Here is a 21,577-nt window from a genome sequence, read left to right as displayed (position 1 = left end):
AATGGCTTGCCCATCGGAAAGTTATGAGCTGCTCTTTCATTTTTCAGTTTGCTTAATGGACACACATGCTTCTTACACTCACAGGAGAAATCATGAACAAATAAGGAAAAAAGAAAAGCAACAAATTTGAAAGGTGCTCCCATTGTTGATTTTTTGTGTATACATCTTTTTGGGACACAGTTTGTCTTCGTATAAATCTGCTGCTCTAAGTTGTATACGTATGTATGTATGTGTGTGTATATAAATATATATAAAACTGTTCTCCTGATACTTGGCTAAAAAGCACAGGTATACATGACAGATACATCCATATACACAATGCCTTATATTCATGGGTACTTGCAGGAGGCAGGTAATAATCTTATAAATGATCTGATCATAAGTGCTTTCCCATTCATTAGAAATTTATATTGGTTCTGTTACAATTGTGTACACCCAGCAGGGATCAGGAACCCATTCAGTCTATCCACTACAATCTGATTGCTTTGGGGGAAAGATATGGGCCTTCAGAGGGAGGCATGCAGCTCAGAACAAGGAACACACCTGCCTTAAATATGACAAGATTCAAAGTAGCCTGTACACATATATTTGGTACAGCTGCGGGCTGTCCGGACCAATTAAGAAAAATGTGACACCGCATGCTCCTATGTGTTATTAGGTAAAAGAAATTAATGTCTGTTTGTAATAACAGCAGCAATTAGCAGAGGTGGCAAAGTATGTAGAATGACATCATCTGCACAGCTGTTTTCTACATCTCTAATGTGAAACATAAATATGGTTGGACTTGCATAGCGCCTTGTTCTTATAGTGCCGTATCCTAACTCCGAACCAGCTCATCTAAAAGCATGTCAATTATTTTAACAGAATATGTGCATTTTTCTGTAAGTGTATCCAATTTGATTTTTTTTTCATAAAGTGCTGATTATTTTACCATAAAACTGGCATTTCTACAAAAATCCTTCAGGTTTTGGGTGATGTCACATTAAGAATTAAAGGATGCAAATATTGGGGTAGATTTTAAAAAAGTACGCCTGCACATACTTTTGTTCGCACACCAGGCGCAAACAAGAGTACTACGGATTTTAATAGATATGCGCATAGCCGCGCGCATCCTTTAAAATCCGGGGTCGGCGCGCGCAAGACTGTGCAAAATTGGCAGCCTGCGCGTGCCGAGCCACGCATCCTGCCTCCATTCCCTCCGAGGCCGCTCTGAAATCGGAACTTTCCTTCCACCCCCGCACCTTCCCCTCCCCTACTTTTATTGCAAAAGTTACGCCTGCTGGCTGTGCGATTCCTCAGCCCGGGAGCAGTTTCGGAGGCCTTGGCCACGCACCCGAAACGCCCCCGGGCCGGAACCACACCCGCAGCCCCGTCCCCGGATGATGCGCCGCCACGACACACCCCTGACATCCCCCCCCCCAGGAAAGTCCCAGGACTTACGCGTGTCCTGGGGCTTGCACACACCACCGAGCCTATTCAACATAGGCTCGGCGCATGCAGGGGGAACTTGGGGCAGGTTTTCGGGGGGTACGCGCATATCTTACGCGTGTACCCCTTGGAAAATCTGCCCCATTATTTTTTTACCCTTTTTGGGATGTCCAAACATTTTGCAGCTATAAATAAGCTATAAATAATTATTTATTAATTAATTGAGGTGTATAAATCTCTCAGTTACATTGAAAGCTAACAATTACTGTGTTTGCTTCAAATAAAGAGTCATCAAGACTGCATTAAGGCTGCATTAAGTGTGGCCTACTCTAAAATTGCTATTTGGTGGGAAATGTTGTGTCATGCCAAGTTTGGGAAAGCTACACTGAGATGCACTGGACTGCATGAAATACGGCCTTTTGTATCCATAATGAAGGACACTTCCTCCAAATAGAAATATGCAGAATAATACTGAGGCAATTCTAGTTTTACCTAAGGCCCAGGAATGCAGGAGTTAGGACAAAATCACAACGCGACAGTTACTAAAGCTCTGCATTAGGGGTATGCACTGGCATTTTTGTTTTCATTTTGTTTGCTGTTTATTTTGTTTCTTTTTGCTTATTTAAAATGAAGAAAGCAAAAAAAAAATCCCAACCATAAAATTAAAAAAATAAAGGAAAAAAACAAAATGTTGGCCGGTTGGAGAAGGAGCTAAAAACCACTCCTGGGCCCTCCCTCTGAAGCTCTCGCTCTGTTGAAGAATCTTTGCAGGTAGGAGCGATCCCTGGGCTGCTCCTGCCTCACATGTGCAGACCCCTGTGAGAACTTTGTTTTCCAACAGGGCCATTTTCTTTTTTAAACATGAAGCCAAGGAAAACCAATGAAATTCCTTTCATTTTTCTTTCATTTTGTTTTAAGAATGAATTGATATGAAATGGGAATTGTCATTAACATTTCTCATTTCATTTCAGACAAATGCACTGTGCACCAATAATAGCAGTGAATAGGTGCAGATTCATCGGGGGGTGACGCCTGCCAGTGTCTCGGCAGAGAAAAGGGACAGCCCTGACGGGTACCACGGGCAATGTCAAACCATTGAGATAAGGACCCATTAATCAGTAACAGAGGGCGAGGGTGTGCTTGCATTGCCAGAACCCAATTAAAGAACAGAGTGGGCATCAGAACATGATGTAAGGTGCGGAATAGAAAGTTCCAGTGAAACCTGTCAAAGGCTTTTTTGGCGTCTAGAGGTCAGAGCAGGCTGACCGGATCTTTTCGCCATAAGAAAAATATTGAATAACCGACGTGTGTTAGCTGTAGAGACCCGCCCTTTAATGAACCCTGTTTAATCAGAGTGCACAAGGTTTGGTAATTAAAGTTCCAGCCGCAGTTGCAGGACCTTAGCCAAAATCTTTAAGTCAGAATTAAGTAGGGAGATAGGTCTATATAATCCGCAGTCTCTTGCATCCTTCCTAGCTTTGGGGTAGATTTTCTAAATTTGCGCGATCGTGTACTTTTGTTCGCGCAGCAGGCGCAAACAAAAGTACGCTGGATTTTATAAGGTACGCGCGTAGCTTATAAAATCCGGGGTCGGCGCACGCAAGGGGGTGCACATTTGTGCAACCTGCGCGCGCCGAGCCCAGCGTGTGCTGCCTGTTCCCTCCGAGGCCGCTCCGATTTCGGAGCGGCCTCGGAGGGAACTTTCCTTCGCCCTCCCCCCACCTTCCCCTCCCTTCCCCTACCTAACCCACCCCCCCAGCCCTATCTAAACCCCCCCTTACCTTAGTTGGCAGATTTACACCTGCTAAAAGCAGACGTAAATCTGCGCGCGCCATCACACGCCCCCAGACCGGTGCCACGCCCCCGGGCCCACCCCCGAAACGCCGTGGCACGCCCCCTCCCCGCCCCTTTTACAAAGCCCCGGGACTTACGCGCGTCCCGGGGATCTGCGCGCGCTGGCGGCCTATGCAAAATAGGCCGCCAGCGCGCGAGGGCCCTGCGCGCGTAAATCCAGCTGGATTTACGCGCAGGGCATTTAAAATCCGCCCCTTTGTGAATAAGAGTAATAATCACATTGGCCAACTGGCCCAAACCAGAGTACTCCTCCCCACCTTTTGAAACAATGAGAACCGAAAGGGTCCAAAATCAACAAAGATTCTTTTGTACAGCTCTACCGGATAGCCGGCTGGACCAGGATATTTACCCCCCCCCCCCCCCCCCCCCCAGAAGCTGTTTAATGGCCTGCTGGATTACCATTATAGTAATTGGGGAAGCAAGCACCTCCAACTGCTCGGACCACAATTTATGGAGGTATCACCTTATCAGCAACTGATGAGGGAGCAGCATATAGCTCAGAGAAGAAACAGACAAAGAGGCTTTCAATCCTTTTAGGATCAGAAGTACAACATCCCATAGGTATCTTTAATTCTAGCATATACAACTTGGATGCCCTACGTTTGACCAATCGAGCTAGCAAACTCCCAGCCTTATCCCCATGCTCATAAAACTGAAGACGGAGGGGGGGGGGGGGGCGTCCTTGGCATCGATTCTGCAGGAGCGGGCGGAGCGATCGCCGGACATGCAAGTCACTCAGCCCCGGAGCTCCGTTTACCCCCTCCCCCCCCCCCCCCCCCCCGTTTCCCTCAGAAGTTTTTGTAACATCAGAAAGATTAATGGGCGACAGAGAGATATCACCTGTTGCTGGCAGGACTGAGTTAACCCTTGGCCCTTTCTCTGAGCCCAGAGCCTTGGGATTCCCGGAGGGTTCAGCACAGGGAGTGGGAAATTTAGCTCCCTTTGCAGTGAGAGCCTTTACTCCTAGAGGGAATAAAGAAACATTGGGGGAATCAAAAGTGCTACCTGGAAATCAAAGTAACGTATTACATCTATTGCGCCCTGCTGTTCCTAAACCCACTGAGATAACCATGGATTCCATCTGGGTTGCTATAATGGTGTTGGAAAAATCTATTACTTCATTAGTTGATGTTACTTCAAATATAACGGGCAAATTTCAAGCTATGGAAGCTAATATTTCTTTAAACACTCAGAAATTACAACATTGGATTCTAAAGTTACCCATTTACAACAAAATCAAGAACAATTCATTAAGTCAGACTTAATACAGCAACGAAAATTGGGAAATATAGAGAATTCCATCAGATATCAAAACTTGCGCATATTAAATTTTCCATCTTCAAGGTTGATACCCCCTTTGGAAATGGTTAAAAAATATATAATGGAAGTTCTCAAAATTCCTAAGGAACTGATGCCTACTTTAGCTAAAGTTTATATGACAAAATCTGCTGTTACAGAAAGTTCTGAACAGATGCCTGAACCTGACTTGGATTTGACACAGTTCTTGGAAACATCTATAGAAATAAAGATAACCAGATGAGGAACTTTGTTCCTACAATGAGTTTTTTCTCAAGACAGAGAAATGATATTGAAAGCTTTTTTTCAAAATAGAACATCTCTTTTTTTTGATCAGACTGTTTGGGTTTTCCCAGACATTACACGTTCCACTCAGGAACGTAACATAAGAACATGCCATACCGGGTCAGACTAAGGGTCCATCAAGCCCAGCATCCTGTTTCCAACAGTGGCCAATCCAGGCCATAAGAACCTGGCAAGTACCCAAAAACGAAGTCTATTTCATGTTACCGTTGCTAGTAATAGCAGTGGCTATTTTCTAAGTCAACTTAATTAATAGCAGGTAATGGACTTCTCCAAGAACTTATCCAATCCTTTTTTAAACACAGTTATACTAACTGAACTAACTACGTCCTCTGGCAACAAATTCCAGAGTTTAATTGTGCTTTGAGTGAAGAAGAACTTTCTCCGATTAGTTTTAAATGTGCCACATGCTAACTTCATGGAGTGCCCCCTAGTCTTTCTATTATCTGAAAGACTAAATAACCGATTCACATCTACCCATTCTAGACCTCTCATGATTTTAAACACCTCTATCATATCCCCCCCTCAGTCGTCTCTTCTTCAAGCTGAAAAGCCCTAACCTCTTTAGTCTTTCCTCATAGGGGAGCTGTTCCATTCCCCTTATCATTTTGGTCGCTCGTAGGAAAAGAATTTTATCTATGTGGTCTGAGGTAGTGGGTATGGGGGCTAGGTTTAGGCTTAGATTCCCTTGCCAGAGAATAGTGAGTATGCAGGGTGTAAAAAATGTATATTTGAACCAGAACAATTGCGTAATTTCTTACATGCACGCACTTTGGAATGTCCGGGCTAATTGTTATTTTTGATTATGGTATGTAAAGAAAAAATTGTTCCTTGACAGCCTCTAATTGTTGTAACTTTATTGCTTTATTAGACTCCGCTTATATATTTTCATCTTGGGATTTCCTTTTTTTTTTTAATATTACATAGGAGAAGAAAATTGCAGTTAGTATTATTATACCAACTATAATTTCTTTCTTTTTTCTTTTCTTTCTTTTCTTTGTCTTCTGAAAATATGAACTGCAATCCCTAATTGTATTTTGCTTTGAAATTACCTGTAATTTTGGTTAAAAATTTCTATAAATAAAAAAGAAAAAAATCTGAAGATGGGTATACTTAAGTGCCTTAGGCCTGGATTTATCAAAATGCGGTAAGTACCGCATGCGATAGCAAAAGGGGTGTGTTTTATGCTAATATAGCATTTATTGCAATTTGCACTAATTACCTGTGTGAAGAGCTAAGTTAGTGCAAATTGCAATAAGTGCCAGACCTGTTGTATTTCCTGCATTCAACCACTGGGGGACCATTTTTAATGGTCCCAGACACACAAGGAGAGGGGGGGGGGGGGGGGGGGGGGAGGGAGAGAGAGAGAGAGAGAGAGAGAGAGAGAGAGCACCTGGCCATAATGTCATGGCCCATAGGTAGGTTTTTGTATCCCTAGGATAGGCCCACCTAGTAACTCGAGGTGGGGTTTAGGTAACAGTGTAGGGGGTTAGGGGCCACTTTGACATTCTACGTGACACCTACGAACAGAGCAGTGGTCTCCTGTGAAGATTTGATGGCCTTCGGAGTGAGGAAACTCACCCAAAGATGAGATTTGGGCAAGGTTCTCTCAAGCTAGCTTGATGTTACCCAGGTAGAGAATCCATCAAGCTAGGTTGAGAGAACCTTGCCCAAATCTCATCTTGGAGTGAGTTTCCTCACTCCGAAGGCCAGCAAATCTTCACAAGAGACCACTGTTCTGTTCGTAGGTGTCACGTAGAATGTCAAAGTGGCCACTGTTACCTAAACCCCACCTCGAGTTACTAGGTGGGCCTACCATAGGGATACAAATACCTACCTATGGGCCATGACATTATGGCCAGTCTCTCTCTCTCTCTCCCCCTCCCCCCCCCCCCCCCAAGGCTCTGAACCTGTCAATTCAGCTGAAATCAGACTTACAGGAGACATCGCAAATGGCAATGAAACCTTACATCACAGCAGCTATCGCACAGCCTAACACAATCCCACCCCTAATTCCTCCTATGCTTGGAATTTGCATCATACCATACGAAATGGTGCGATCGCATGCAGTAAACACGTTTTCGCATGCGGTAAGGGCCTATCACATGCGTTAACAGGGCTTTTCGCATGCGATTGGCAATTACCCAAACACTAAGAAGATCCCATGCTACTGATGCAATTAATACTCCAACTGTTCTCTATTGTAAGGGAAAACCTTGTCCAATGGTATTTGTACGGGGGTGTCGTTTAAGGATAACCGATTTGCAGTTATCCTTTTTGTTCACCCCCGTCTATTATTCTTGTATTCTTTTATTATTTCTGGAAACAATCACTTTTTTGTTTTTTAATTTTTCTATCTTTTTCTTTTCCTTTTCTCTTAAAATCCCTTCTCCCTGGCTGCTTGTCCGACCCACTTGAACTTTTTATTTTATACTTATCAAGGTCGCCGCCTCTGTTGATGTTCATGGGTACGGAGCTGCCCGTCTGACATTGGCCATGTTTCGGCACTCTGTGCCTGCTTCAGGGACTGTGGGAGAATTTTGCACTGTGTCTAATACCAGGTTCACAGTGTCAGTATCACCTTAAACAGAAAGTAGTTACTTATGTAATGTTTAAAAGCTTCTTTAAATTACTTTAACTAAATTATATTCCCACCTTCACTTAAGAATTACTTACTTCTTGTTGTGCTGTATATCGAGTAAGCGACGCCTTCCGTGTTTGTCTTGGCGTCCTATCTATTCTAACTCTTTTTATACCTACCGCGGGCATACACCTCCCAATCTCATCCAAATCGAGGCTACCTCCGGTGTGTCCAATTTCGGGCAATGATTTTTCTCTCTACACCCTTTTCTTGAATACTGTTGGCTGCTTTATAACCTCCTGTTTTGTTGTGCATTGTGTGTACCTATTTTACAAAAATATTACCCTATTTTTCTATTTTTATTGATTTTTGTTGATTTCCCCCGCTATTCGTGATGTGATACCCTCATGAATGCCGGTATAGAAAAAATTAAAATAAATAAATAAAATAAAAATAAAATATTGTCGCTGTTGGACCTAGTTGAGGCCAGCGCCATGATCAACTTCTTAGTACTGCCGGTGACCTGCGGATCTGATGGAGAACTGGTCCCCTCCACGTCCACTATCGGTCCCTGCTTAATATTCTAATGATTCTTGACGTCACTTATTCTAACTGAGGGCGGGCCTGGGTGGGGACTGCAGTCCACACCCATCTATTACCTTACGGACTTGATGGAAACCTTGATGATTTATTTAGAATCACCCTTCACTGATCTATTAGTTTTACCCGCATCGGTTCTTCTTCTTCTTTTTTAATTGTGCCGGCACTTAATAATACTGTTCCACCTTATAATCTTGGATGTATGTGGTTTTTGGATATCCGTGGACCTCCTTCGTTTTATGTTTAAATCTAAATTCACCTTTCTATTGATCTTTTCAATAACCTGTGTTTTAATCCGATTTTTTCTTTGCTGTTTGATCTTCTTGTTGCAATTCCTGTGTTTTTATTTTTTATTTTTTACTTATGCATTCTTTAGTGCGATCAGATGATCTTCTTTATTCAGCTCATTAATTACTGCGGTCCTCCTCACTTCATCATTGGTAAAAATTATCCTTTTCTAATGCCTTCCTCATTACTTCGGGGTCCTGTGGAGTTCCAAAATTTCCTTTATTTGACCTTTTATTATTGTGTATTCTTGCTTTACATCCTCAATTTTCCTAGATTCTGTGTTGCTTAACGTTGTTTTTTCAATTCTTTATTTTACTTTTCTTAATTATAACAGGCAAATGGATACAATACATATAATATACTTATACATTTCCTGTGGAAACTAAATCTCAATCTTTACCCATATAATCAGATAATAGTAATATTTAAAGCAAAAGTGGACCGTTGAAAAATTAAACAGAGCGAAAAATATAAGGTAAATATGGTTGATTTTTATTCCTTTTTAGATGTAGCTTTTGCCATCCTTGATCTACGGACCTCCAAAGGTCTCCTCAAACGCCTTCTTTTGTTTGTTTTTATTGTTTTTATTTATATGTGGATTCATTCATTTTTACCAGTTATTAATTGACTATGTGTCCGTCATTACTGATATGTGTAATAAAATGTCCCTATATTCCCCTTCTGTTGATGCCCTTTTATTCCATTCTGTGTTGCTAAGTATTACCAATATACTGTCCAGTCTATCTCTCGATTCAGTCCTTTCAGTGCTACAGTATCCCAGGTGTAGATGAACTTTTGTTCCATTTGTATTAATTTTGTATTTAAGTCACTCCCCCGGGCCCACCCCCGAAACGATGCGGCGTTTCGGGGGCGGGCACGGGGGCGTGGTGCCGGCCTGGGGGCGTGGTCGAGGCTTCCGGACCAACCCCCGGAACCGGAGGACGGAGCGGGGCTGCCGGTGCGGGGCTGCCGGCGACGTGCTGCCAGCTGCTGGCGACGCACACAAAGTTACGCCTGCTGAAAGCAGGCGTAACTTTGCCGACAAAGGTAAGGGGGGGTTAGATAGGGCTGGGGGGGGGGGAGGGGAAGGTGGGGGGAGGGCGAAGAAAAGTTCCCTCCGAGGCCGCTCCGATTTCGGAGCGGCCTCGGAGGGAACATGCAGCTCGCACTGGGCTCGGCGCGCGCAGGTTGCACAAATGTGCACCCCCTTGCACGTGCCGACCCCAGATTTGTTCGCGCCTGGTGTGCGAACAAAAGTACGCGCTCGCGTATTTTTTAAAAATCTGCCCCTAAGTAAACTTGATTAATAGTAGTTAATGGACTTCTCCTCCAAGAACTTATCCAAACCTTTTTTGAACCCAGCTACACTAACTGCACTAACCACATCCTCTGGCAACAAATTCCAGAGCTTTATTGTGCATTGAGTGAAAAAGAATTTTCTCCGATTAGTCTTAAATGTGCTACTTGCTAACTTCATGGAATGCCCCCTAGTGCTTCTATTATTCGAAAGTGTAAATAACCGAGTCACATCTACTCATTCAAGACCTCTCATGATCTTAAAGACCTCTATCATATCCCCCCTCAGCCGTCTCTTCTCCAAGCTGAACAGCCTCAACCTCTTCAGCCTTTCCTCATAGGGGAGCTGATCCATCCCCTTTATCATTTTGGTTGCCCTTCTATGTGTGTCTGATTAGGGTAATGCCTTGTGCAGGAAACTGTTGAAATCTACTGGAGAATTCAGATAACCAAAGAGGGGTTCTACTCAAGGTGTATTGTTTCTTCCCGAAGGGCATCTACTATCTCTCTACTTCTGGTAGATTCCACAGAAGGGATTTTCCAGTTTACGTCCGGCAGATTAGTCTACAATAATTAACACTTCTCCTTTCTTTCCCACCTTTTGGATGTCTTCGACCAGATCTCTGTCTAGTTCTTCCGTTTGAGTTGGAGGCCTGTAAATCACACCAGTAAAAATGGATGCACCATCATCTTTTTAGTATGGCCCATAATGCTTCTTCTCTACCTCACATTCCTTGCAGTTCATTAGTTTGGATATTGTTTTTGACATAAAGAGCTACTCCTCCCCCTTTTCTGTCCTCTCTGTCCTTCCTTAACAAGTTATAGCATGGAATGGCCATATCCCAATCATGAGAATCCATGAACCAGGTCTCCGTAACAGCAACAATGTCCAAGTCCGCCTCCATTATTAGGGCCTGCAGGTCTGGGATTTTATTGCCCAAATTACAAGCATCTGTAGTCATAGCTTTCCAATTTTTCTCTCTTGATTTGTTGCACTTCCTAGGCACTCTTTTATGCTTTTTTTGAGCTGATTGATTTTGTTATTTTCTCCTCCTACATCCTTTTTGCTTGGGGGTGACATGTTAATTTCATCGCCCATCTCCTGCCACCCCCATTCATTAGTTTAAATGTCTAATAATATATGATCTGAATTTCTCACTTAGCATCCTCCTTCCTGCTACAATCAAATGTAGGCCATCCTTTCCATATAGCCTTTTACTGCTCCATACATGACCCCAGCCTCCAACGTATCCAAAACCACTTTCTGTGCACCAGGTTTTGAGCCAGGAATTGAAATTATTTATATGGCATAGCTTCTCATTTCCCTTTCCATGAATAGGTTGTACTTCCGAAAAGGCAATAGTCTTTGCAGTGTGTCTTATCATCTTGCCTAGATTTTAGAAATCTTTTTGTACTTCATGGATACCATTTCTATTGAGGTCATTGGTCTCCAGTTAGATGATCACTGATATCAAAGTTCCTACTTTTATCTTCAATGACTTAGTCTATCTGGTTTACATTTCTACTGGCTGAGGATCCTGGAATGCATTCAACTTTTGTGTCACCATCAAAAATTGCTTCCAAATTGGTTCCTCTGATGATCGAGCCTCCCAGCAGAAGCAGCTTTCTTTTATGACATTTGATACTGTTGCAGGGCTTCTGGATGCATTGGGTGACTTCACTTTTAGAAATCAATTCAGAATCTATTACTGAGGTTTCTTCATTCTCCAATGCAGATAAAGCATTATGTAGGGGTCACATTGGGGAGAGTGGGTATCTTCATCACAGGACTTATTCTGCCAGAGCCCACTGTTATCCAGTTGTTCCTGGGTTTTTAAATTCTGGATGTCTGACATCTGTGAGGGAGTGGGGGTTGATGCACAGGATGCTGTAAGGTTGGGGAAGATTACTAACAGAAAATTTTAGACTTTTCACCATAGCAGAAACAGGACTGAGGTATAATCTGCTCAATGATCAGCCAGGTAGGACATGTGCCTAGAGAGACCAGTTCAAACTAGATTCTGGCTACCTCCAGCTGTGCAATAGTTTCAAAATAGTTTCAAAGCACCCCCAAAGTTACCTAGTGGTTAGAACAGTGGGCTATGAACCAGGAGACCAGGGTCTGAGTCCTGCTGTCGCTCCTTGTGACCTTTGGCAAGTCACTTTACCCTCCATTGCCTCAGGTACAAACTTAGGCCTGGATTTATCAAAATGCACTAATATCACATGCAATAGGAAAAGGGGTGTGTTTTATGGTAATAGGCAGTTTATCACAATTTGTGCTAATACCTATGCGAAGCCACTGGGGGGGACCATGTTTAGTAGTTTTAAGCTCCTGGAGAGCCAGCCTAGCTATCAGGGCCCTCCTTTGGGGGGAGGAGAGAGTGAGAGCTCCAAACGTCATCAAATCTTCACAAGAGAGCGCTGTGCTGTTCATACGTCTCACTTTGAATGTCAAAGTGGCCCCTAACCCCTACACTAATACCTAAACCTGACCTGGAGTTACTAGGTGGGCTTCCCATAGAGATATAAATACCTATCTAGTGTGAGGGCATTATGGCTAGTCTCTCTCTCTCTCTCATACCTACAGTACCTGAATGAAAAGCAGAATATAAATAAATAACAGACTTGGAAATTAGAATAATAACTAGCGAATATAATTCCACCTAGAATGCAAGTGAAAGAATTCCAACAACCCCAAAATAAAAGAAACAGCAGAAAACAGAGTTTTTAGATTACTGCCCCCCCTCCCCTATAGCTTTCAGCCACACACCGGGCAGTTAGTAACAGAGCAGAATATAAGGGGACCCCAGTATGAATAGCACAAAGTGTTAAGCATGATTTTAAATCTGATGTGACACAATACTGGGTTCTATGCAACCTCTGCAAAATGGGAGTCACAATCATGCATTGTTGTTTACTTTTAGCAAAAACTGAAGATGATCTGTGATTTCTGTTACTGGTTTGCTTGTTGATAAAGCTGTTTTCTTTTGTGGCTTAAAGCTGTCAGAATATACTTTGGCCTGTTTGTTGATGTGGCTGTTTAATTTACCCCCAAGCTCCCAAATTCTCCAATCCATGTTTTGCTGTATTGAATTATAGAGAAGTGTGAGCAATTTACTATATGCCTCACATTCTATACTATATCATAAGGCATGATACACTCATTCCTGGCTATATTCAACCCCGTCCTTCTTCATATAATACTGCTGGAGGGTGGCCAGTGTAATCCCAATATTTAAAGAGGGCTCCAGGGGCGATCCTGGTAACTATAGACCAGTGAGCCTGACTTTAGTGCCAGGAAAAATAGTGGAAACAATTGGTTCAGGAACAGACGAGAGAGCGAGCAATTTTAGATCTAATTCTCAGTGGAGCACAGGACTTGGTGAGAGAGGTAACGGTGGTGGGGCCGCTTGGCAATAGTGATCATAATATGATCAAATTTGATTTAATGACTGGAAAAGGAACAGTGTGCAAATCCAAGGCTCTCGTGCTAAACTTTCAAAAGGGAAACTTTGATAAAATGAGAAAAATTGTTAGAAAAAAACTGAAAGGAGCAGCTACAAAAGTAAAAAATGTCCAAGAGGTGTGGTCATTGTTAAAAAATACCATTCTAGAAGCACAGTCCAGATGTATTCCACACATTAAGAAAGGTGGAAAGAAGGCAAAACGATTACCGGCATGGTTAAAGGGGAGGTGAAAGAAGCTATTTTAGCCAAAAGATCTTCATTCAAAAATTGGAAGAAGGATCCAACAAAAGAAAATAGGATAAAAGCATAAACATTGGCAAGTTAAATGTAAGACATTGATAAGACAGGCTAAGAGAGAATTTGAAAAGAAGTTGGCTGTAGAGGCAAAAACTCACAGTAAAAACTTTTTTAAATATATCCGAAGCAGAAAGCCTGTGAGGGAGTCAGTTGGACCGTTAGATGATCGAGGGGTTAAAGGGGCACTTAGAGAAGATAAGGCCATCGCGGAAAGATTAAATGATTTCTTTGCTTCGGTGTTTACTGAAGAGGATGTTGGGGAGGTACCCGTAATGGAGAAGGTTTTCATGGGTAATGATTCAGATGGACTGAATCAAATCACGGTGAACCTAGAAGATGTGGTAGGCCTGATTGACAAACTGAAGAGTAGTAAATCACCTGGACCGGATGGTATACACCCCAGAGTTCTGAAGGAACTAAAAAATGAAATTTCAGACCTATTAGTAAAAATTTGTAACTTATCATTAAAATCATCCATTGTACCTGAAGACTGGAGGATAGCAAATGTAACCCAATATTTAAAAAGGGCTCCAGGGGTGATCCGGGAAACTACAGACCGGTTAGCCTGACTTCAGTGCCAGGAAAAATAGTGGAAAGTGTTCTAAACATCAAAATCACAGAACATATAGAAAGACATGGTTTAATGGAACAAAGTCAGCATGGCTTTACCCAGGGCAAGTCTTGCCTCACAAATCTGCTTCACTTTTTTGAAGGAGTTAATAAACATGTGGATAAAGGTGAACCGGTAGATATAGTATACTTGGATTTTCAGAAGGCGTTTGACAAAGTTCCTCATGAGAGGCTTCTAGGAAAAGTAAAAAGTCATGGGATAGGTGGCGATGTCCTTTCGTGATTGCAAACTGGCTAAAAGACAGGAAACAGAGAGTAGGATTAAATGGGCAATTTTTTCAGTGGAAGGGAGTGGATAGTGGAGTGCCTCAGGGATCTGTATTGGGACCCTTACTGTTCAATATATTTATAAATGATCTGGAAAGAAATACGACGAGTGAGATAATCAAATTTGCAGATGACACAAAATTGTTCAGAGTAGTTAAATCACAAGCAGATTGTGATAAATTGCAGGAAGACCTTGTGAGACTGGAAAATTGGGCATCCAAATGGCAGATGAAATTTAATGTGGATAAGTGCAAGGTGATGCATATAGGGAAAAATAACCCATGCTATAATTACACGATGTTGGGTTCCATATTAGGTGCTACAACCCAAGAAAGAGATCTAGGTGTCATAGTGGATAACACATTGAAATCGTCGGTTCAGTGTGCTGCGGCAGTCAAAAAAGCAAACAGAATGTTGGGAATTATTAGAAAAGGAATGATGAATAAAACGGAAAATGTCATAATGCCTCTGTATCGCTCCATGGTGAGACCGCACCTTGAATACTGTGTACAATTCTGGTCGCCACATCTCAAAAAAGATATAATTGCGATGGAGAAGGTACAGAGAAGGGCTACCAAAATAAGGGGAATGGAACAACTCCCCTATGAGGAAAGACTAAAGAGGTTAGGACTTTTCAGCTTGGAGAAGAGACAACTGAGAGGGGATATGATAGAGGTGTTTAAAATCATGAGAGGTCTAGAACGGGTAGATGTGAATCGGTTATTTACTCTTTCGGATAGGAGAAAGACTAGGGGACACTCCATTAAGTTAGCATGGGGCACATTTAAAACTAATCGGAGAAAGTTCTTTTTTACTCAACGCACAATTAAACTCTGGAATTTGTTGCCAGAGAATGTGGTTCGTGCAGTTAGTATAGCTGTGTTTAAAAAAGGATTGGATAAGTTCTTGGAGGAGAAGTCCATTACCTGCTATTAAGTTCACTTAGAGAATAGCCACCGCCATTAGCAATGGTTACATGGAATAGACTTAGTTTTTGGGTACTTGCCAGGTTCTTATGGCCTGGATTGGCCACTGTTGGAAACAGGATGCTGGGCTTGATGGACCCTTGGTCTGACCCAGTATGGCATTTTCTTATGTTCTTATGTTCTTAAATATCAAAATCATAGAGCATATAGAAAGACATGGTTTAATGGAACACAGTCGACATGGGTTTACCCAAGGGAAGTCTTGCCTAACAAATTTGTTTCATTTTTTTGAAGGGGTTAATGAACATGTGGATAAAGGTGAACCGGTAGATGTAGTGTATTTGGATTTTCAGAAGGTGTTTGATAAAGTCCCTCATGAGAGGTTTCTAAGAAAATTAAAAAGTCATGGGATAGGAGGCGATGTCCTTTCTTGGATAACAAACTGGTTAAAAGACAGGAAATAGAGAGTAGAATTAAATGGTCAATTTTCTCAGTGAAAAAGGGTAGAAAGTGGAGTGCCTCAGGGATCTGTACTTGGACCGGTGCTTTTCAATATATATATAAATGATCTGGAAAGGAATACGACAAGTGAGGTTATTAAATTTGCAGACGATACAAAATTATTCAGTTAAAGCATAAGCGGATTGTGATACATTACAGGAGGACCTTACAAAACTGGAAGATTGGGTATCCAAATGGCAGATGAAATTTAATGTGGACAAGTGCAAGGTGTTGCATATAGGGAAAAATAACCCTTGCTGTAGTTACACGATGTTAGGTTCCATATTAGGAGCTACCACCCACGAAAAAGATCTAGGCATCATAGTGGATAATACTTTAAAGTCTTCGGCTCAGTGTGCTGCAGCAGTCAAAAAAGCAAACAGAATGTTAGGAATTATTAGGAAGGGAATGGTTAATAAAACGGAAAATGTCATCATGCCTCTGTATCGCTCCATGGTGAGACCGCACCTTGAATACTGTGTGCAATTCTGGTTGCCGCATCCCAAAAAAGATATAGTTGTGATGGAGAAGGTACAGAGAAGGGCAACCAAAATGATAAAGGGGATGGAACAACTCCTCTATGAGGAAAGGCTGAAGAGGTTAGGGCTGTTCAGCTTGGAGAGGAGACGGCTGAGGGGGAATATGATAGAGGTCTTTAAAATCATGAGAGGTCTTGAATGAGAAGATGTAAATCTGTTATTTACACTTTTGGATAATAGAAGGACTAGGGGGCATTCCATGAAGTTAGCAAATAGCACATTTAAGGCTAATCGGAGAAAATTCTTTTTCACTCAACGCACAATAAAGCTCTGGAATTTGTTGCCAGAGGATGTGGTTAGTGCAGTTAGTGTAGCTGGGTTCAAAAAAGGATTGGATAAGTTTTTGGAGGAGAAGTCCATTAACTGCTATTAATCAAGTTTACTTAGGGAATAGCCACTGCTATTAATTGCATCAGTAGCATGGGATCTTCTTAGTGTTTGGATAATTGCCAGGTTCTTGTGGCCTGGTTTTTGGCCTCTGTTGGAAACAGGATGCTGGGTTTGATGGACCTTTGGTCTGACCCAGCATGGCAATTTCTTATGTTCACTCTCATCTCTCCCCGGACTATACTATAGAGTAGGGCAAGTCTCACAGAATGCTACTCTCTCCCTCACCATATTGCACTTTTGCAAAAGATGAGTTACAGCCTATCCTTCCCCATTTTATACTATACAAAAGGCTATCATATAACACTGACAAGTCTCTCCCCTTTCCATTCTATACAGCGGGATGAGAAACTGCAATTTTCTTATCCCTCCTGTACAAAACAATAACCTATACAGTACTGTGCCCTAGTCCTTCTCTTGTTATACTCTGACCCAGCCCTCCCCACACTATACTTTCCACTGACAGTATCCTACAACATAGAATAGCTAGGCCTTTTGGCATAATTAAGCTCAGACCTGAGCCATGGGTTTTTGGGAAGTGTACAATCACAAAGAAGTGACCTATAAATATCGACAAGCAATGCAGCCTCTTTATTTATTTATTTATTTATTTATTTAACAGCTTTTAATATACCGGTGTTCGTGCGAGCACATCGCGCCGGTTTACAATAAAAACTTGAGAAAGGATGAGAAATTACAAAAAACAGGGTGTGGGGGCTGGAGCAGGAGCGAAAAAAAGGGGGGGGGGAAGGAAAGGAGGAGAGGATAGCAGCTGAGAAAAAGGTAAAAGGAACGTAACATTACTCACACGGTGACTAATGTGGGATCGAACAAAGAAAAATTATAACATGTATGGCGTAGAGGTTATATAAGTAACTTATTTACAGCATTTATGACAAGTTAAGGGGTAACTTGCTTAGTATTTGAAAACAGGTTGTACATTTTGATATGAATTCACAATCTTACAGTTTACACAGTCTTACAGTTTATGGAGGAGGAAGGTGTCTGGGGTGCGGAAACGGGTGAGGGAAAGGTATGGAAGGGTGTGGGGGGGATGCTGAGGGGGGGGTGGGAGGTTATGTCTGAGGGGGGTTTCAGGGGTTGGCTACGAGGGGTAGGTTTCGGGGTAGGCCTGCCTGAAGAGCCAGGTTTTAATGCCTTTTTTGAAATTGTGTAGTGAGGGTTCAAGACGGAGGTGTGTGGGGAGGGAGTTCCAGAGGGCAGGGCCTGCAATGGTGAATGCTCTTTCTCTGGTGGTGGAGAGGCGGGCTGTTTTGAGGGGGGGTGTGTGGAGGGTGCCTGTGGAGGTGGATCTGGTGTGGCGGTTTGAGAGGTGGAAGTGGGGCATTTCCTTGAGCCAGGAGGAGTTGTCTTTATAGAGGGATTTGTGAAGAATGGTTAGGGTTTTGTATTGTGAGCGGAATTGGATGGGCAGCCAGTGTAGGTCTATTAGGATGGGTGTAATGTGATCTCTTTTGCGTGTGTTAGTGAGTATACGAGCCATGGCGTTCTGAAGGGTTTGTAGTGGCTTGATAGTGGAGAAAGGGAGGCCTAGTAGCAGGGTGTTGCAGTAGTCCACTTTGGAGAAGATTGTGGACTGTAGGACTAATCTGAAGTCTTGAGTGTGGAGTAAAGGCTTGAGCTTTTTAAGGATCTGGAGTTTGTAGAAGCCTGATTTAAGGAGGGATTTGATGTGAGGTTTGAAGTTGAGGTGTTGGTCAAGTGTGACTCCCAAGTCTCTAACGGAGGGGGGCAGGGTAGGGGAGATGTTAGGGGGCAGTGGCGTGGAGGAGGAGTCTTGTTCGGGTTGTTTAGATATATAGAGAAGTTCGGTCTTAGTTGCGTTAAGGGCAAGGTGGAGGTTGGTTAGTAGGGAGTTGATGGAGGCAAGGCAGGATTCCCAGAAAAGGATGGTTTCATTGAGTGTTTTCTGAATGGGTATGAGTATTTGGACATCGTCAGCGTATAGGAAGAAGTCTTTCAAGCTACATCCATGTTTTGGGAGAACAAAAGAACTGCACGTCAAAAGACCTATTGCAAGAATATACAGATAGGGGCTTGGCTGCGCTAGGAGGAAGGTCTGCAGCAGATAAAGTCTATCATTGTTTTGGTACTAGGATAAAAGTAGAAAAAATGATTTCTTTCCCTCCTCCTTTCTCTGGCGAGGAGGCAATCCATGTGCCAGCTCATTCATCTGATAAAATCTACTAATTCCACTAATTCGCAATGCCTCTTGAAAAGTGAACCCAGGACTAAGCAAGCATTGAACTGCCTGCTTCACAGAGAGAAGTGGAAAGATCTTCAAGGATCCAGAGGGGAAGCATCTGGCATGTGGGAGTCATAGAATGCTCTGGCTCATCGCCCCTAGTTCTGTCCTCTACAGGAGACTGAGTCATACGCATGCACAGCACTTTGTCCCATCGCTCCCAGGGTATAGGGATGTGCACGAGAAAAATATTTGTTTTCGTTTTTAGTTTGTTTTGTTAGGTTTTTTTTTCCACGAATTTCATTTTGTGGATTTTTTGATTCATTTTCATTTGTGAGAAAAAAAAGTATCAAGCAATTAAAAAAAACCCACACACACAAAAAACCCCCCAAAACATCCAAAAAGTGAAAACGAGGCCTGTCGGGGCCGTCCGCCTGCCCACCCAAAAAAATCCAGGACTGGAATCCCGCCTGGCCCCCACTTAGGATCTTCCAGCTTCGGCCTAGGCCCAAGCCAAAAGACTTGGCCCTGTGAAGGCCAAGAGCGCAGGAGGATGCCACGACCTCAGCCTGACCCAGAAGCCAGGTCCCGACTCTGGGGCCTCGGTCCGGACCCAGGCCCGATGCGATGACCCAACCCAGAGGATAAGTCCTGACACCGGGGTCTCAGCCTAGGCCAGTGCCTGGACCCAGGCCCGATACCATGACCCGGCTGGGGCTTTGGCCCGGACCCAGGCCCGATGCTACATCCCAACCTGGAGGCCAGGTCCTGATGCTGGGGCCTCGGTCTGGCCCTAGGCCTGATGCTGGGACCTTGGCCCAGGGTCAGGCCCAGGCCTCTGAGCCTCCTTTCTTCAGCATTTGCAAGCCAAATGACTGGTTTGGAGTTAACCCTGGCACATTCACCTCAGCGGATAGTGCCATTTTCATTTACAGCAATGTGTCATTTGGCTTGCAAGGGCCTAAGAAAGAAGAGGAGGAAGAAGAGGCTATGAGGCCTGGGCCAAACCCTTGGCCTCGGTCCAAGCGTTGGGACCTGGCCTTTGGGTCAGGTTGTGGTGTCGTACCTGGGCCTGGGCTGAGGCACGACACCACGCATAACCAATGGATAATGTAAGTTGGTTTTTTTTTTGTTTACTTTTTGGAGGTCTCAGCTAAGGCCCTTTTGGCTTGTGCCTCCACCAACCCTGGCGTTACGCTCGCACCTAGGCCACGGCTCCTGATTTGGGCCTTGGCTTAAGCCCTAGGTGAGGCCCCGGCTTTAGGCCTAGGCTGAGGTGCCAACATTGCACTCAGGCATACCGGTAGGCTGCAACCCCTGCTTTGGGCATAGGCCATGGCCTCTCCTTTGGGTCTCGGCTTAAGCCCCAGGTGAGGCTCCAGTGTCAGGGCTCAGTGTTGGGACCTGGCCTCCAGGCCTAGCTCTAGGCCCCGGCCTAGGGATCTGGCCACTGAGTTGGATCGAGGTGTCGGGCCTGGGACCGGGACCAGGCCGAGGACCCGGCGTCGGGCCCTGGTCTCTGGGTTGGGCCATGGCATCAGGCCTAGATTTTGGATCCAGCCTCTGGATCCAAAATCGGTCATGGTATCGGTCCTGGGTCACAGTATCGGTCCTGGGTCTGGGCCAAGGCCCCAGCATTGGGACCCGGCCTCTGGATTGAGTCATGGTGTTGAACCTGAGTCTTGGACTTCAGGTCAGGACTTGGCATCTGGCCTGGGTCCAGGCCTAGGCTCTAGCATCAGGACCTGGCTTTCATTGGATAAGGTAAGTTTTTATTTTGTTGTTGTTTAATTTTGGGGGGTCTCGGCCTATGCCCTAGGTTGAGGCTCCGGCTTTAGGCCTAGGCCGAGAAAACAACATCGCGCTCAATATAGACCGCGGCCCCTGCTTTGGGCCTTGGCCTATGCCCTGGCATCACACTCGGGCATAGGCCATGGCCCTCCTTTGGACCTCAGCTTATACCCTAGGTGAAGCCCTGGTTTCGGGCCTAGACCTAGGCTCGAATCATTAGTTTAAAATGAAACAAACAAATTAGTCTTATTCATCGAATTTTCAGTTTTGTTTTAAACGAATGCATATCCCTTCCAGCATATACTATAAAGAAGATTGAGTCATGCCGCACTCTGACCCATACCTCTCCATACTGTACTGTACGGAAGGATGAGTTGTGCTGTGCCCTTCTCCAGCCCTTCTGTGGAGAAGGGTGACTTGCCAAATCAGTCAACATTTTATTTAACTTTAAAGCTCATTTTTAAAGAGTCTGAAGAGAAGTTTGAAGTTCTGTGTAGTCTGAATAACTAAAATAAGTCAAAACCAAATGGCCTAAAAATGGAGACGTTAAATGATTGCATTTTTTTTTTTTAAATGCTGACACTTTTTTGAATGATTTAAACAGTTTGGGTGTTACTCCTACTATCACTAGAACAGTAGCTCATTTTACAAAGTATCAGAATTATATAAAAAGAAATTTTCCAGATCTTTTACCAAGGTAAAATGACCTATCTGAAAATGACCCTTTTCTAAGTGACTAAAAGGTTGGATGGTAATGTTCAAAGTGGCGTGCAGGTGCACATGTGCGCACATTTGTTGACCCTTGCCCAGGGTCATGGCCATTTTATAACGTATGCATGCACATGCATGTTCTAAAACAGCCTGACTGCATGCACATGTGCGCTCTATTTTAAGTGGGCGCTCGCCTGTGCACGCAA

The 21,577-nt window shown here is 43.6% G+C and overlaps 1 long non-coding RNA gene across 3 annotated transcripts in view; it reads right to left on the bottom strand.

Moving 5' to 3' along the window:
- LOC115080086 overlaps positions 1 to 21,577 on the bottom strand; it is a 103,995-nt gene that overhangs the window by 16,933 nt on the left and 65,485 nt on the right. The window contains exon 2 of one of the 3 annotated variants that reach the window (XR_003853509.1): positions 4,123 to 4,245. The exons of the other annotated variants lie outside the window; for them this stretch is intronic. This is a non-coding gene — a long non-coding RNA (uncharacterized LOC115080086). The remainder of the gene's footprint in view (positions 1 to 4,122; positions 4,246 to 21,577) is intronic. 3 annotated transcript variants of the gene reach the window in all.

Source organism: Rhinatrema bivittatum, chromosome 18 (genome assembly GCF_901001135.1).
Source record: "Rhinatrema bivittatum chromosome 18, aRhiBiv1.1, whole genome shotgun sequence".
Taxonomy (NCBI): Eukaryota; Metazoa; Chordata; class Amphibia; order Gymnophiona; family Rhinatrematidae; genus Rhinatrema; species Rhinatrema bivittatum.
Note: the sequence above shows the minus strand (reverse complement) of the source record. Positions and strands in the feature narration are given on the sequence as shown.